At 38.6% G+C, this 12,500-nt stretch overlaps 1 protein-coding gene across 1 annotated transcript in view; it reads left to right on the forward strand.

Annotated features, from left to right (window-relative positions):
* Positions 1 to 12,500, forward strand: part of LOC133651204 (low-density lipoprotein receptor-related protein 8-like) — a 276,107-nt gene that overhangs the window by 249,022 nt on the left and 14,585 nt on the right. The gene's annotated exons all lie outside the window — the stretch shown is intronic.

Genomic DNA, 12,500 nt, shown 5'->3' on the forward strand with positions numbered 1-12,500 from the left:
TTGATGTAACGTCATCAAAAAGTTTGTTGTTTCAACGTTGTTTTTTTTATGTAGCATATTGGTTAGAAAATGACCAAAATTCAATGGTCAAATCAACGTCAGAACCTGACATTAATGTAACGTTGTCAAAAAGCATGTTGTTTCAACGTTGTATTTAGTATTGGTTGGGAAAATTACCAAAACTCAATGTTACATCAACGTCAGAACCCGAAATGTATGTAACGTCATCAAAAAGTTTGTTGTTTCAACGTTGTTTTTTTTACATTGCATATTGGTTGGAAAATGACCAAAATTCAATGGTCAAATCAACGTCAGAACCCAACATTGATTAAACGTTGTCCAAAAGCATGTTGTTTCAACGTTGTATTTAGTATTGGTTGGGAAAATGACCAAAATTCATTGTCAAATCAACGTCAGAACCCGACATTGATGTAACGTCATCAAAAAGTTTGTTGTTTCAACGTTGTTTTTTTGATGTAGCATATTGGTTAGAAAATGACCAAATTTCAATGGTCAAATCAACGTCAGAACCCGACATTGATGTAACGTCATCAAAAAGCATGTTGTTTCAACGTTGTATTTGTGTTGTAGAATATTGGTTGGGAAATGACCAAAATTCAATGGTCAAATCAACGTCAGAACCCGACATTGATTAAATGTCGTCAAAAAGCATGTTGTTTCAACGTTGTATTTAGTATTGGTTGGGAAAATGACCAAAATTCAATGTTAAATCAACGTCAGAACCCAAAATGGTATGTAACGTCATCAAAAAGTTTGTTGTTTCAACGTTGTTTTTTGATGTAGCATATTGGTTAGAAAATGACCAAAATTCAATGGTCCAATCAACGTCAGAACCCGACATTGAATAAACGTTGTCAAAAAGCATGTTGTTTCAAAGTTGTATTTGTGTTGTAGAATATTGGTTGGAAAATGACTAAATTTCAATGGTCAAATCAACGTCAGAACCCGACATTGATGTAACGTCGTCAAAAAGCATGTTGTTTCAACGTTAGGTTTGAGTTGCTCAAGGTCAGGACCTAATTCAGCAAGTTGTCAAGGTTGTTTTAACGTCTCGCGGGCCAAATTCAAGACGTCAGAAGGCCGCATTTGGCCCGCGGGCCGTAGTCTGGACACCCCTGGTTCAAAGGGTCCATGAGGGGGTGAATAGTTGCTCGTATGCGGGGTAGAAACGTAAATTTAATGTAAAAAAACGTTTCCTTCCTCCAAGTGTTGGTCTCAAATACCCCCGTCCAACTCTCCAAGCCAGAGGTCATTGAGGCCAGGTCTTGGCACCTGTACGGGCCTTCTAAAAAAAAAACCGGGCCAGTGTGTAACGAGCCTCTCTGCGATCAGGCCCGTAGTCTGAAGTCGGGGTTGTAACAGAGTTTACTGTTTGCTAATGTTCTCGTACGAGTGGTTAACCATTAACAGCCTGTGTCCATGTTTGTTTGACTTGTATGAGTGACAGTTTAGTGTCAAAGAAAGTAGGTGGGGTTGCAACAAAGGGCGGGCACAGGCCAACGTTTTGGGTCAGTTGCGGGAAGATGACATCATCATTTAGTTTGCATGACGGGCCTTCACGCATGATGTCATTTTTTAAAAAAGGCTGAAAAAAATGTGTTATTTTAAGTTATCAGCATCGATATTACTTTGTGCCTTTTTGCCCTTTTTTTCCATTTTTATGGGGTTTTTTTGGAAAGTTTTATTTCTACAATGAGCCACACCCAGCAGGCACAAGACATTGATACAACGTTGATTATACGTAAATGTCCTTTAAAACTGACTTCCAAACAAAGTTGCAAAATAGTTGGGTTTGTAAATTGAGACAACAATGATGTCTAACGTTGGATCCACGTTGTTGGTTGGGAAAATGAACACATTTTAATGGTCAAATCAACGTCAAATTGATTGAACGTCGTTTCAACGTTGTATTTGTGTTGTAGAATATTGGTTGGGAAATGACCAAATTTCAATGGTTAAATCACCATCAGAACCCAACATTGACTAAACGTCGTCAAAAAGTATGTTGTTTTAACGTTGTATTTGTGTTGTAGAATATTGGTTGGGAAATGACCAAATTTCAATGGTCCAATCAACGTCAGAACCCAACATTTATTAAACGTCAAAAAGCATGTTGTTTCAACGTTGTATTTGTGTTGTCAAATATTGGTTGGGAAATTTACCAAATTTCAATGGTGAAATCAACGTCAGAACCCGACATTGATTAAACGTGGTCAAAAAGCATGTTGTTTCAACGTTGTATTTTTATTGTACAATATTGGTTGGAAAATGACCAAATTTCAATGTTAAATCAACATCAGAACCCGACATTGATGTAACGTATGTTGTTTCAACGTTGTATTTGTGTTGTAGAATATTGGTTGGGAAATGACCAAAACTCAAATCACCATCAGAACCCAACATTGATTAAACGTCAAAAAGCATGTTGTTTCAACGTTGTATTTGTGTTGTCAAATATTGGTTGGGAAATTTACCAAATTTCAATGGTGAAATCAACGTCAGAACCCAACATTGATTAAACGTCGTAAAAAAGCGCGTTGTTTCAACGTTGTATTTGTGTTGTAGAATATTGGTTAGAAAATGACCAAATTTCAATGTTAAATCAACGTCAGAACCCGACATTGACATAACGTCATCAAAAAGTATGTTGTTTCAACGTTGTATTTATGTTGTCAAATATTGGTTGGGAAAATTACCAAATTTCAATGGTGAAATCAACGTCAGAACCCAACATTGATTAAACGTCGTAAAAAAGCGTGTTGTTTGTAGTGTGTGTGGATGGTTGAAAGGTCGGAATCGGGGTTACAAATGGCGCAATGTTTAGAGAATTTTCGGCTTTGTAGAACTATGAATACGTTCATTCATTTGCATAGGAATTTTCCTCGAAATTTTGCGAAAACTGGGAACTTTTGAAAATACTGATATTGATATAATTGTCTTTGTTAATATGAATAGGTTGGTATCGGAATTTTTGGAATCGTTTGAATAGCGTTGACGGAGTGACAGTTTGAATTGAGAATGGGTATATCGGAAGTCCAGGTATTTTGGGAAAACTGGTAATTAGTACGAAGGGAAAAACAAGAGCATTGGTTGTCCCGATTAAGAAGAATGTTTTGAAGGTGGAATGGTCAAAAACAGGTGAAAAATGTGGACTGTGAAAACTTTCCAGGAAGAGGTGAAAATAGGGCTTTGGAAATGCAGGAATTCTCAGAATTCCTGGAATGAACTTGTAAAATAGTAGTTTGATTGTCCAAGGAGAGTGGAGTGTGTGGATGGTGGAACGGTTTGAATCGGTTGAGAAACGAGGAAATTGTCCAAGTTTTTTCAAATTGGCCCATTAATTTTCAATTTGCAATATGTTCTGGAAAACTGGTATTTCTGGGAAATCCAAGATATTTATTTTCTATTTCTTTGCGGAGCTCACGATTCCCGGTCGAGCCAAACATTTTGATACTTGAATGGTTCCGATCGGATAAAAACTGTGGACTGTGAAGCGCGGAGTAATAATAAATATATGATTTTTTGGGTGTAAAATTTTATATGTGTGAATGCTTGGACATTCACACAATAAAAATAATAATAATAATAAATAAATGATTTTTTGGTGTAAAATCTTATTATGTGAATGCTTGGATATTCACACAATAATAATAATAATAATAATAAGTAGATGATTTTTCGGTGTAAAACTTATTATGTGAATGCTTGGACATTCACACAATAATAATAATAAATAGATGATTTTTTTGGTGTAAAATCTTATGATGTAAATCCTTGGATATTCACACAATAATAACAATTTTAATACAAATAATAAATAGATTATTTTTTTGGGTGTAAAATATTATGTGAATGCTTGGATATTCACACAATAATAATAATAATAATAAGTTGATGTTTTTTGGTGTAAAATCTTATGTGAATGCTTAGATATTCACACAATAATATTAATAATAAGTAGATGTTTTTTTGTTGTAAAATCTTATGTGAATGCTTGGATATTCACACAATAATAATATTAATAAGTAGAGGTATTTTTGGTGTAAAATCTTATATGTTTGAATGCTTGAACATTCACACAATAATAATAATAAATAGATTATTTTTTGGGGTGTAAAATCTTATGTGAATGCTTGGATATTCACCCAATAATAATAATATTAATAATAATAATAAGTAGAGGATTTTTTAATGTAAAATCTTATGTGAATGCTTGTATATTCACACAATAATAATAAATATATGATTGTTTGGTGGAAAATCTTATTATGTTTATTGTTTATTGTTTATTGAATGGATCCCCATTAGCTGACGCCAAGGCGACTGCTAGTCTTCCTGGGCTCCATATAGGAGCATACAAAATTTAAATACAAAGAATACATGCATTACCAGACATTGTACAATGGAAAAATACAACATAAGATAAAAAGCTAGTTAAAACCAGTATTAAAATTCACGTCATGTGGGCAGCTGCAAAAGGTGTATCTTTAAAGCTGTCTTGAATGACAATTTACTTTGTGAGAGATTAATGTGAGGTGGCAACCCATTCCAGAATGATGTACATCTATACATGACTGTATGTTTGAGGAGATTGGTCCTGGGAGCAGGAAGTGTCAAATAGCCATTGCTGGCATTCCTAGTGTCATGAATATGTGTGTTAGTTGATTTTAAAAACTGTTTGTAAAAGTAATCTGGTGATTGATCTAAAATGATAGTTCTACAGAACATAAGGAGACTACAATGCATCTTTTGTTCAACAGACAACCAGGACAGGCGTGAATGCATATATGAAATATTAGTGCGCAAAGAACATTTAAGTAGCAGTCTAGCCGCTCTGTTCTGTACAAGTTGCAGTTTGTTCAGGTCAGACTTAGTCGTAGCGGACCATACTATAGGACAGTAATGAAGATGACAGAAAACCAAGGACTGTATCACTTGAGCCATTGTTGAGGATGTCAAGAAGGTGGAGCACTTCCTGACCATGGCTAGACCTCTTCCCATTTTCATTGAAATACCATCAATATGATGGGACCATGACAGTTGACTGTCTAATAGCACACCAAGCAGTTTTGCTTTTTTGACCTGCTTAATAGGTATGTCTGACATTGAAATATGAAGCTGTGGGTCATCAACAAGCATATGCCTGGATCCAAAAAGAATGCTTTTTGTTTTGAAACTTTTTCCATCAATTTACTAAGAACAGGAAGTATGCTTATTGGTCTACTGTTTTTACCAGTAAAATCTTTATTTTTGTCCTTGGGTAGAGGGATGACCTTGGCCTCCTTCCAAACCCCAGGACAGACTCCATATCTTAATGACTTATTAAATATATGACAAATCGGAGTTGATACATGGCATGCCGCAATTCTTAACAATTTGCCATCTAACATGTCCGTCCCAGCAGGTTTATCAGATGGCAGTGATAACAACAATTTCTCAATATCAGAACTACCAACTGGTACAAAATCGAACCAGCAGTTTTTACCCTTCATTATGTGATTTTCAATGAATGTGCATGAGGAGGAGCCATCAGAAGGCGTCATATTCACTCTCAGATTTTCCACCTTGTTTGTGAAGTAATTATTCAAATATGTAGCAATTTCCATTGGCTTAGTCAGGTAAGCTCCATCAACTTCTATATACGAATTTGTTTTACATGATGCTGATCTTCCCATTATTTGATTTAAAATTTTCCACAGTTGTTTACCATCATGTCTAAAGTCATAGATCTTTGTCTGATAATATACCTTTTTATTACCTCTATTTATTTTAGTTACACGATTTCTTAATTTACGATAGATCATCGCATCAGAAAGTAGACCAGAAGAGTCCGCCAACTTTTTAGCCTGGTTACGTTGCTTCATAAGTGCTTTGAGCTCATTCCCTAACCAGGGGGCGCCATTTGCCTTGACAGTTGTTTTCCTGACAGGAGCATGCTTATCTGCAATCTGCAAAAATAACTTCATGAATGTGCTCAAAGCAGCTTCAGGATCCTCCTCAAGACACACAGTTTCCCAGTTAACATGTTTCACATCATCCATAAATTTTACTTCATTAAAATATTTATAAGACCTTTTATGTATTGTTACACTAGGAGCTTTGGAGAGCTTGGTCTTCCTCCTTATTGCAATTAAGTTGTGGTCCGTAAAGCCAAGAGCTATTGATACTGTTTTAGTGCATTTATCAGGAACAAACAATGCATTTGGATGACTTTAGCCCATTTCTATTTATAGTTGATCTGGTTGGTAGTGTAATGGTCTGTGTGAGGTTACAGGCATTAGTTACAGCCATAAGTTTCTTTTTCAGCTGGCACATAGCGGACCAATCAATGTTTGTGTCCCCAGTAAAATATATCTCTCTGTTCACATCACTAGATTTATCCAACATCTTGCATATTAAGTCCAGGTATTTTATATCGGCACTAGGTGGACTATAGCAGCACCCAACCAGTATGGCTTTGGTCTGTGGCAGGTGAACCTGGATCCACAGGGCCTCAATATCAGCCAACATTAAATCATGTCTTACTTTCACAGGAATGTGACTCTGCACATACACAGCTACACCTCCACCATATCTTGTTCTATCATTCCTAAAAATGGTGTATCCGTCTACAGCTAATTCAACATCCTCAAAAGAGGAGTCAAGATGGGTTTCAGATATTGCCATAATGTGTATATCATTAGACTTCATTATCATACATAAATCAGGGATTTTATTTCTTAAGCTACAGATATTCAAGTGAGCTATCAGTAGGCCTTTGCCGGGTAGTTTAAGGTTGTATGAAACAATGATGAAGAGAGAGAGCGATTGATGACTTCTATTGCTTTTTACAATTGACCCTGAAACACAGTAGTGTAGGCCTACTTTGAGGCATAAAAAGCTGTACAGGTAGACATATATAACACCGCCCAACTAGTACATAGGCATGACATCTGCAACTGCAGCAAAAAACTAACGAATAAAATGGGAAACAATGAGTGACAGTCATTATCTTATCTTACTGACAGGATGCAGTGTGTCTCCCATAACAATGTGACCTCGGACTATGTTAAGGTAACGTGCGGAGTTCCCCAGGGTTCGGTTCTTGGCCCTGCACTCTTTAGTATTTACATGCTGCCGCTAGGTGACATCATACGCAAATACGGTGTTAGCTTTCACTGTTATGCTGATGACACTCAACTCTACATGCCCCTAAAGCTGACCAACACGCCGGACTGTAGTCAGCTGGAGGCGTGTCTTAATGAAATTAAACAATGGATGTCCGCTAACTTTTTGCAACTCAACGCTAAGAAAATGGAAATGCTGATTATCGGTCCTGCTAGACACCAACATCTATTTAAAAATACCACCTTAACATTTGACAACCAAACAATTAAACAAGGAGACTCGGTAAAGAATCTGGGTATTATCTTCCACCCAACTCTCTCGTTTGAGTCACACATTAAGAGTGTTACTAAAACGGCCTTCTTTCATCTCCGTAATATCGCTAAAATTCGTCCCATCTTGTCCACAAGCGACGCTGAGATCATTATTCATGCGTTCGTTACGTCTCGTCTCGATTACTGTAACGTTTTATTTTCGGGCCTCCCTATGTCTAGCATTAAAAGATTACAGATGGTACAAAATGCGGCTGCTAGACTTTTGACAAAAACAAGAAAGTTTGATCATATTACGCCTATACTGTATATACCTTTATATACATATATATATATACCTATACTGGCTCACTTGCACTGGCTTCCTGTGCACCTAAGATGCGACTTTAAGGTTTTACTACTTACGTATAAAATACTACACGGTCAAGCTCCTGCCTATCTTGCCGATTGTATTGTACCATATGTCCCGGCAAGAAATCTGCGTTCAAAGAACTCCGGCTTATTAGTGATTCCCAGAGCCCAAAAAAAGTCTGCGGGCTATAGAGCGTTTTCTATTCGGGCTCCAATACTATGGAATGCCCTCCCGGTAAAAGTTAGAGATGGTACCTCAGTAGAAGCATTTAAGTCCCATCTTAAAACTCATTTGTATACTCTAGCCTTTAAATAGACTCCCTGTTTAGACCAGTTGATCTGCCGTTTCTTTTCTTTTCTTTTCTACTCTGCTCCAAACCCGGGGTGGACCGCTAGCCTGTTCATCAGATGGGGACATCTCTACGCTACTGACCCGTCTCCACTCGGGATGGTTCCTGCTTGCCCCACTATGGACTGGACTCTCGCTGATGTGTTGGACTTTCACAATATTATGTTAGACCCACTCCACATCCATTGCTTTCGGTCTCCCCTAGAGGGGGGGTGTTACCCACATATGCGATCCTCTCCAAGGTTTCTCATAGTCATTCACATTGACGTCCCACTGGGGTGAGTTTTCCTTGCCCGTATGTGGGCTCTGTACCGAGGATGTCGTTGTGGCTTGTACAGCCCTTTGAGACACTAGTGATTTAGGGCTATATAAATAAACATTGATTGATTGATTGATTGATTGATTATGTGTGTGTGAAAAGTGTCCATGAGTAGACACACGGGTCCTACCTCGCCGCAGATAGTTCCTCAGATATCGAATTTGTCCAAATCACTGATGTCGTTGATGACCATGACTTTCTCCTCTTCTGGGGTGGTACCATTCAGCTTGATGAACACTTTACAGCTGGCAGTCCATGTAGACCAGGGGTGTCAAAGTCAAATGGACGGAGGGCCAAATAAAAAATTTAGCTACAAGCCGAGGGCCGGACTGTTCGAATGTTCATTGAAAAATTTTTAAATGACGCATATAGTCTAGTGAACCTAATTGAACCTACTGAAAACCTAACAAATATATTCCAATATGATCAGATAAATAAAGCAATATTTTCTTATGGCTCTGTCAGTAATCTTTAATTTTCAACAGACACAAAAGACAAATTTCCTTTATATAAAAATCCCCATAACATGAACATTAAATGAAAGAAACCGGTATTCAAGGCACCATCAGTAGCCTATATTTTCTATTTTAGCAAAAGTGGGCTAAATTTACTTCAAAGAAAAAAACAATAATAGCAATTTTCTATCATCCACTCAACTGAAATATTTTTAAAATATAATTAAATTGAAATACAATAAAATAAAGTGCAAAAATCTATAAATCAAAAACAACACTTTGTTTAAGGAGAAGTAACATGCAGTGAAAACAAATATTAAACTTTAACTTTTAAACTTGAATTGAGTAAAAACTCTAAATATGTGATTGCACAGTAATGTTCACATTAAACCCCCCTCCTCCCTCCGTGGGAGGGAGGCGAGTTGGGTGCCCGAAACCCCCCGCTGGTTTCGGCCCGCCCCTTGGCGCGCGTGGCACGGCGGGCTCCGCGACCCGACGGCTGGCCCTCGTGGCTTGACGGCGGGCGCGTCCCGACGGGCCGCGCGTAGGGGTCAAACGCAGAAGTCTCAGGGCCTCGTGGTGAGGGGGTGGCCTGCGGGTTTCGGCCCGCTTGACCCCCCCGCTCCGCTTGGCGCGCGCGGCACATGACGGGTTCCGCCACCGACGCTCGGGCTGCAGCCCGACGGTGGTGCGGGCCCGGCGGTGACGCGCGGTTTGGGGAAACAAAGCAGAAGTCTCAGGGCCTCGGGGCCGGGTTTCGGCCCGCCCCCTTGGCGCGCGTGGCACGGCGGGCTCCGCGACTGACGGCCGGGCTGCAGCCCTTCGGCCGGCAGGCGCGTCCCGGCGGGCCGCTCGCCCCCTTTCGGAACCTTGGACCGGCATCCGCTTGGTGCGTGTAAAAGATCTGCGGTCTAAAAAAAAAAAAAAAAAAAAAAAAAAAAAAAAAGATCTGCGGTCTGCGGGCCGGTTCTAATAATAAATCAAGATCATCCCAAGGGCCGTAAAAAACCTTCTCGCGGGCCGGATATGGCCCGCGGGCCTTGACTCTGACATATGTGATGTAGACTGAATGTTGCTTTGCTTCCTCAGGATTGGTGCGCGCCTGGCGATCTCACCATTCCTTTTGGTGAGATGTTCGTTAACGTACACCTCCGTTCCTTTTCATTTGCGACCCTGTTTTAGGATCGCGATCTTGTTCTTTCTGTTGGTGAAGCGAACGATGATCGCTGGTGTCGCTCCTTTGGTTCTCGTAGGCCGGGGGTCGGCAACCCGCGGCTCTAGAGCCGCATGCGGCTCTTTAGCGCCGCCCTAGTGGCTCTCTGAAGCTTTTTAAAAAATGTATGAAAAATGGAAAAAGATGAGGGGAAAAAAAAATATATTTTTTGTTTTAATATGGTTTCTGTAGGAGGACAAACATGACACAAACCTCCCTAATTGTTATAAAGCACACTGTTTGTATTAAACATGCTTCACTGATTCGAGTATTTGGCGAGCGCCGTTTTGTCCTACTTATTTTGGCGGTCCTTGAACTCACCGTATAGTTTGTTTACATGTATAACTTTCTCCGACTTTCTAGGACGTGTTTTATGCCACTTTTTCTGTCTCATTTTGTCCACCACACTTTTAACGTTGTGCGTGAATGCACAAAGGTGAGTTTTGTTGATGTTATTGACTTGTGTGGAGTGCTATTAGGACATATTTGGTCACTGCATGACTGCAAGCTAATCGATGCTAACATGCTATTTAGGCTAGCGATATGTACATATTGCATCATTATGCCTCATTTGTAGCTATATTTGAGCTCATTTAGTTTCCTTTAAGTCATCTCAATTCAATGTATATCTCATGACACACTATCTGTATGTAATATGGCTTCTAATTTGTTGCAGCTCCAGACAAATTAGTTTTTGTATTTTTGCTCCAATATGGCTCTTTCAACATTTTGGGTTGCCGACCCCTGTCATAGGCAGCGTGTGACAGGCTTCAATGTCGCTCCTGTCCACGGAGATCCTCCTGCTCCCCAAAAAGATGACCACCTGCTGCTCCAGCGATTCCACCTCCGACTCCGATTGAACTCCCTCCCGCCCTACGGGACCGTTCTCCCGGGCTGCCACACTGGCGTATGACCGATGTTTGGTCTTCAGTCCGCTGACGATCACGTTGTTCATGCGGGAGTACTGCTCCAAGTCGGCCACGCGACATTCCAAAACTTGTATAGCTTTGTCTTTCTCCGTGTTCAGTCTTTTGAGTGACTGAATGTCACCCATCAGATCCACCATTTTCTTTTGCTGTTCAGCAATTGTTGCGATCTCAGCCGACAAGAAGTCAAGAGATTTCTTCATTTCTTCCATGTCGTCCTCAGGGGGGCTAACCGCTCTCCTTGGCTTCGGACCCATGCTAACCTGGGCCACGGCTAGCCCGGCTGCAGTGCAACTTGGATCTAGGCTACAAACGAGCCACACTAACGTAGACACTTAGCGACGCCGGAATGTACTATTTTACCGGGTACTGAAGGGCTACTGCCCGCCCGAGTGGCACAGCACACGCCGCTCTGGTCGCTCTGTTGCTACACACCGTGAGAAAGTTTCGCCCTGCTTCCTTGCCTGCAGGTGTGTAATGGAGTGTGACTTAATTGCCTTGTGTGAATGCTTGGATATTCACACAATAATAATAATAATAATGAATAGATGATTTTGGGGTGTAAAATTTTATATGTGTGAATGCTTGGACATTCACACAATAATAATAATAATAAATATAATTTTTTGGGGTGTACAATCTTATTATACGAATGCTTGGACATTCACACATTAATAATAATAACAATAATAAATAGATGATTTTTGGTGTAAAATGTGATATGTGTGAATGCTTGGACATTCACACAATAAAAATAATAATAATAATAAATAAATGATTTTTTTGGTGTAAAATCTTATTATGTGAATGCTTGGATATTCACACAATAATAATAATAATAAGTAGATGATTTTTCGGTGTAAAACTTATTATGTGAATGCTTGGACATTCACACAATAATAATAATAAATAGATGATTTTTTTGGTGTAAAATCTTATGATGTAAATCCTTGGATATTCACACAATAATAATAATTATAATACAAATAATAAATAGATGATTTTTTTGGGTGTAAAATATTATGTGAATGCTTGGATATTCACACAATAATAATAATAATAATAAGTCGATGTTTTTTGGTGTAAAATCTTATGTGAATGCTTAGATATTCACACAATAATATTAATAATAAGTAGATGTTTTTTTGTTGTAAAATCTTATGTGAATGCTTGGATATTCACACAATAATAATATTAATAAGTAGAGGTTTTTTTGGTGTAAAATCTTATATGTTTGAATGCTTGAACATTCACACAATAATAATAAAAAATAGATTGTTTTTTGGGGTGTAAAATCTTATGTGAATGCTTGGATATTCACCCAATAATAATAATATTAATAATAATAAGTAGAGGATTTTTTAATGTAAAATCTTATGTGAATGCTTGTATATTCACACAATAATAATAAATATATGATTGTTTGGTGGAAAATCTTATTATGTGAATGCTTGGATATTCACACAATAATAATAACAATAATAAATAGA

The sequence above is a fragment of the Entelurus aequoreus genome, linkage group LG05, assembly GCF_033978785.1.
Source record: "Entelurus aequoreus isolate RoL-2023_Sb linkage group LG05, RoL_Eaeq_v1.1, whole genome shotgun sequence".
Taxonomy (NCBI): Eukaryota; Metazoa; Chordata; class Actinopteri; order Syngnathiformes; family Syngnathidae; genus Entelurus; species Entelurus aequoreus.